The sequence below is a fragment of the Arachis ipaensis genome, chromosome B7 (assembly GCF_059453495.1).
Source record: "Arachis ipaensis isolate K30076 ecotype BB chromosome B7, ASM5945349v1, whole genome shotgun sequence".
Taxonomy (NCBI): Eukaryota; Viridiplantae; Streptophyta; class Magnoliopsida; order Fabales; family Fabaceae; genus Arachis; species Arachis ipaensis.
This window is the reverse complement of record NC_142442.1, coordinates 91,361,369-91,367,678: the sequence shown is the minus strand read 5'-3', so window position 1 is coordinate 91,367,678 and position 6,310 is coordinate 91,361,369. Positions and strand designations below refer to the sequence as shown.

Below are 6,310 nucleotides of genomic sequence, written 5' to 3'. Positions count from 1 at the left end.
GGTATGCCCTAAGCTCCTTGTCTTCTAGGCCGAGCTTGTCGAAGGCAGTTTTGAATAAGATGTCGGCGTAGCTCCCTTGGTCTATTAATGTGCGGTGAAGGTTGGCGTTTGCTAGTATGATGGTGATGACCATGGGGTCGTCGTGTCCCGAGATGATTGCAGGGATGTCAGGTGCTTCCTCCTTTCCATCGACATGATATACTTCTTTGAGATATCTTTTGCGAGATGATTTGGAGATTCCTCCCCTGCAAATCCGCCGTGTATCATGTGGACATATTTTTCCGGTGTACGAGGTGATCGCGCGGTTCGTCTGATATCTTCGTCCCTTCGTCTCTTTCTTTGGTCATCATCTCGGGTGGCTAGAAATTGATCTAGTTTTCCTTCCCTCACTAATTTTTCTATGATGTTCTTTAGATCGAAGCACTCGTTGGTGGAGTTCCCTCGCACTCGATGATATTCGCAATATTCATTCTGGTTTCCTCCTCCTCTTTTGCCTTTGAGTGGCCGAGCTGGGGGTATTTTCTCCGTATGGCAGACTTCTTTGTATACGTCGACTAGGGATGCCCTGAGAGGGGTGTAATTGTGGTATTTTTTTATTTTTTCCCCTTGTCGATATTTTTTCCTTTTGGATTCCTTGTCTTTATCTCGGCAGGGGACCCCGGATTTTGAGGTTTCTCCCAACCGAGCGTTTTCTTCCATGTTGATGTATTTTTCTGCTCGCTCCTGCAATTCGTCTAAGGAAGTAGGGTACTTCTTTGATATGGATTGGCTAAAAAGTCCTTCTCGTAGGCCATTGATGAGTCCCATGATGGCGGCCTCTGTTGGCAAGCTTTATATGTCCATGCATGTTTTGTTAAATCTTTCCATGTAGTTACGGAGGCTCTCCCGATCTCCTTGCTTGATCCCCAGTAAATTGGGGGCGTGCTTGGCCTTATCTTTCTGGATGGAGAATCTGGCTAGGAATTTTTTGGCCAGGTCGTCAAAGTTTAAGATGGACTTTGGAGGTAGGTTGTCGAACCATCTGATTGCTGTCTTCGTGAGAGTTGTTGGAAAAGCTTTGTAGCGAACGGTATCTGAGGCATCGGTGAGGTACATTCTGCTTCTAAAATTGCTGAGATGATGGTTGGGATCTGTGGTGCCATCATACAAAATCATATCCGGGAGTTTGAAGTCTTTTGGAATTTTGGTTTTCCTGATTTCCCTGGTGAAGGGATCTTGTTCTTTGCGTGAATTTTCCTTAGGAGTGGTCCGAGGAGCTTTTAATTTGAGATCGGCTTCTAATTGCAGTAGTTTATCTTCCAATTATCGACGTCGTCATACCTCTCTTTGTAGATCCTTCCCGACCTCTCGTTGTTGTTGGGTTTCTTTTTCAAGTTGCTTTAAGCGGTCTTGAAGTGCTTCTATTACCCCCGGATTTGATGAGTTTTTGTTCCCGTTGGATTCCGGAGTATCCTTTAGCGTAGTGTCAGTGTTCTTGTGCGGTGTTCTATTTTCTGGATCTGAATCGTGGTCGTTATCATGACCGTCCGCCATGGTGTTGGGATGACTTCTAGGTCCCCAGCAATGGCGCCAATGTTCTGAGGGTTACCTGAAACTGTAGGTCGATCTCGGATGAGATCTTCTGTACTGGTCAGAGATGACGTGTCCGGCCGGTTGGTGGCGGCCGGAGCTGTTGTGTCCGACTTGTTGGACTGGCTGCACTGCTGATCCTTCGTCACCGGAGGGTGGGGGAACCTGCAAGAGACTCCGATGCTTAAGTTAGCATGGGTATTAAACAGGTTTTTAGTAGAATCAGAGTATGAGTTATACCTGGGTGCTCCAGTTTATTTATAATGATGAGGAGTGACCTTTTTAGATAAGATAAGTTAGTTATCTTATCTTATCTTTGTGTGAGGTCACCTTATCTTCCATGGAACCGCCCTTATCTCTATAGGCGTGGGCTGCCTCTGGATCTGGGTCGTATTCCTTGAGTTGGACCCTTCTTTGGGCTTTCCTATCGATTTGGCCGAGTTCTTTGTGAAGAAGTCGGTCCGCTTGACCTAAAGAGGTCGGTCACTTTGCTACTGAACATCCCGGTTTGGACAGCTCGACCCAGGGTATGAACACCCTCCAAAGATCAAGATCCATTCACCAAAGAAATCATGAAAGCTAAAGTTCTGAAGGATTTGAAAGTTCCCGACATGACCCCATACAATGGTACCTCTGATCCAAGCCATCGTCTCAGCAATTTCAGAAGCAGAATGTATCTCAGTGACGTATCAGACGCTATTCGTTGCAAAGCCTTCCCGACTACCTTGACAAAGACGGCAATTAAGTGGTTCGACAGTTTGCCTTCTAGATTCATCATAAATTTTGACGACCTAGCCAAAAAGTTTCTTGCTGGATTCTCCATCCAGAAGGACAAGGCTAAACACGCCCCAATCTTATTAGGAATCAAACAAGGTGACAGGGAGAGTCTCCGATCTTATATGGAAAGATTAAACAAGGCATGCCTGGACATACAAAGCCTACCAACAGAAGCAACCATAATGGGTCTCATCAATGGCCTATGAGAAGGACCTTTTAGTCACTCCATATCAAAGAAACACCCAACATTTTTAAACGAAGTATAGGAACGGGTAGAGAAGTATATCAACATGGAAGAAAATTCTCGACTAGGAGAGACTTCGAAACCCAGATTTCCCTACCCTTCCCGGGATAAGGACAAAGACTCCAAAAAGAAAGAAGATCAGCATAGAGAAAAAACTAAAAAATATCACAATTACACCCCTCTCCGGGTATCCCTTGTGTATGTTTTCCGAGAAGTATGCCATACTGAGAAGATTCCACCACCTCATCCAATCAAAAGCAAAAAAGGGGGAAATCGGACAGAATACTGCGAATACTATCGAATCTATGGACATCCTACAAACGAGTGCTTCGACTTAAAGAATGTCATAGAAAAATTGGTAAGAGATGGGCGATTAGATCGGTACTTAGCCAACAAAATGGACGAACCCAGAAAAATAAGAAGGGATGAAGAGGGCGGACGAGCTGAATGACCAACCCGCACCCCAGAGAGACACGTTCACATGATAAATGGAGGATTCACAGAAGGAGGGATCTCCAAATCATCTCGCAAAAGGCACCTTAAAGAAGTATATCACGTTGGAGGAGGAGAAGGATCACCCGACCTCCCTACTATTACTTTTACCCAGGAAGACGCCGCAGGTCTCATTTTGGGACATGATGATCCCATGGTCATTACCATCATATTGGCCAATGCCAATCTCCACCGTACACTGGTGGACCAAGGATGCTCGACGGATATCTTGTTTAAATCCGCCTTCGACAAACTCAACTTACATGAAAAAGAGCTCAGAGCATATCCGAACAACTTGTTTGGACTAGGGGACACTCCAATCCAACCACTTGGATATATCTCACTACACACAACCTTTGGAAAGGGAATCCGATCAAGGACACTCAACATAGACTACATCGTGGTCAATGTGAAGTTCCCAACTCTACATCTATGCATGAAGTTTCCAACTCCAGAAGGGATCGCCACGATTAAAGGAGACAAAAAGATTGCACGAAAGTCTGAACCTTAGAGGCAAAGGAGAAGAAATCAACACTATCGAACTAGGGGGAGTACGAGGTCGGGAGGAACTTCGTCCACAGCCTGAGGGCGAGATTGAGGAAGTCCAGATCGGAGATATCCTAGATAAAACAACAAATATTGGGGCGGCTTTGAAAAAAGACATAAAAGAGTGATAAACCACTATTTTATGGTTTATAATGTGTTTAATTGTGTGGTTTTATCATGATCTTTACCCACTTATTCATATGATTAGCATGCATTTATATTTCCTTCCTAAAATTATTACATGATGGAAAACTTGCTTCCTAGAGACTTTTAATTATGTATTTTAATTCTCCTTTATTCCATTCGATGTCGTGATCTGTGTGTTAAGTGTTTCAGGCTTTATAGGGCATGAATGAGTTGGAGATTGGTAAGGAAGCTTGCAAAAATGGAAGGAACACAAGAAATTAAGGAGATGACCAGCGAGAAGTGATGCAGCCACATGACTCACGCGACTGCGCGGAAGAGAGGAAATAGCACAAGTGACGCGGAGGCGTGGACAACGCGCTCGCGTGGCAAAGCAAAACGCCGAATGACGCGTCCACATGAATGACGCGATCGCGGGACGTGCGCGATCTACTTAATCTGTAGAATTCACTGGGGGCGATTTTGGGCCCTGTTTTGACCCAGTTTTCGGCCCAGAAAAGCAGACTAGAGCCAAAGAACATGCAGAAACCAAAACAACATTCATTCTACATAGTTTTTAGTTTTTAGATCTAGTTTTACTTTTCCCCTAGGTTTTCTCTCTACACATTCATAGTTCTTAGGATTTTTATTTATATTGCTCTTTGCATTGGGATATTGAGAAGAGTTATTACCTCATCAAGACTTCGTCATTCTAGTTCATTTTCTTTACTTGGCTTTACTCTTTCATGTCCTTTAATTTACTCAATTTTACTATTAGATTATTTTAGAATTTATCAATACAAGAGTTTCTTTTATTTTTAATTGATTCCTTTGAGTTTTATTTATTATGTCTTTCTTTAATTCCCTTTCCTATGTTATGAGTTCTACATTCACAATGAGCGAGTAGTTCCCTAACTTGATGGGGAGTTGATTGAAAGGAACCCTTGAGTTGGAATGCTCAAAAGAGAAATTGTAATTGGGTTTATTGTTGGATTGCCATCTAGTCACTAACGCCAATCCTTCCAAGTAAGCAGATTGGGACTTGTGAATAGAAACAACATTCGAACTTTTTTGACTTTCCCTTACCTAGTAAGGGATAACTAAACAGAACAACCTTCAATTATCAATTAATCTTGAGAGTACTGCAACAAGAATAGGGCTTCCAACTAATCTACTCCCAGTCAAGGCTTTTATTTAAATTACTTAATTTCCCCAATTTAATTTCCTGTTTATTCAACTCAAACTCTTTTTGAAAATATCTGATTAATAAAATAGCACACCTTTCTGCAACTCGTTGGGAGACGACCTGGGATTTATACTCCCAGTATTTTAATTTTAATTTTTGTGACAACCCTTCTAAATTGATAAGCAGATTTCTGGTTGGTTAAGAACTATACTTGCAATGCATATTTTATAACAATTCTTGAATCACCAATTTCCGCCACGTCAATTTTTGGCGCCGTTGCCGGGGAGTTGCAATAGAGTGCTAAAGTTATTGATTGGATTTTATTTATTTGCATTTTATTTTATTTTGCTACTATGAGCTGCTTGTTTCTTTCGTTAGATGACGCGTTCACTTCCTGATCCAAGCTTGCCAGTATTCGATCCTGAGATTGAAAGAACTATTTCACGAATAAGGCAAACTCGGCGTCGGTTAGTCCTCTCAGAGGACGGATCTGAAACGTCACTTGAAAAAGAAACCAGCCCCTGTTCTACTGATTTGGTTGATTTACGTGCAGGTAACATGGCAGCAGCTAGGAGAGTTACTATCCAGGAGGTTGGAGCCCCTGATTTTACAATGCAACCATTTCAAGCGCATCACCCAGCGGTGGCTACAGACTTTGAAATAAAGACCGCACTGCTCAATTTGATGCCCAAGTTTCATGGCTTGCCTGCTCAAGAGCCTATCAAGCACCTGAGAGATTTCCAAGCAGCCTGTTCTACTGTCAGGCATGATGGTACAGATGAAACTTCAATTTTGCTGAAAGCTTTCCCGTTTTCTCTTGAGGGGAAGGCAAGAGAGTAGTACTACACTCAACCAGCAGCAACTGTATCCAACTGGGATACATTGAGAAGAGAATTCTTGGAAAAATTCTTTCCAGCTGAAGTTACTGATAAACTGAGGAAAGACATTTCCATGATTGTTCAGGATAAATCTGAGACTGTCTATGAATACTGGGAGCGCTTCAATAATCTTCTGGAAGCATGCCCCCACCATATGATTGACAAGATAGTGTTACTCGGTTATGTCACACAGGGCATGAGGCCCCAAGATAAGACCACATTGGAAAGTGCTAGCAATGGGTCTATGAAAAAGTACAAGACCACTGATGAGGCATGGCAATTGATCAACGACTTAGCCGAATCTACTCGAAATCACAGGCAGAAACAAGACCGTTCAAAAGCCGTTGTAGAAGTATCCTCTAGCAGAGAGACTGCTGCTCTAACTCAGAGTATCGGCGAAATGACCAACTTGCTGAAGCAGATGCAATTGAATCAACAACAAGTTCAGCAAGCTCAACCTTCTCCACCACAGCAAAACCAACAGTTAGTCCCACA

General features: G+C 42.9%; 1 non-coding gene across 1 annotated transcript; it reads right to left on the bottom strand.

The window, feature by feature from the left end:
* Window positions 1-5,867: 5,867 nt before the first annotated feature.
* On the bottom strand, window positions 5,868-5,975 carry LOC148553353 (small nucleolar RNA R71). Its single transcript, XR_015893089.1, has one exon. It is a non-coding gene; the product is annotated as a small nucleolar RNA R71 (small nucleolar RNA).
* Between the last annotated feature and the right edge of the window lie 335 nt (window positions 5,976-6,310).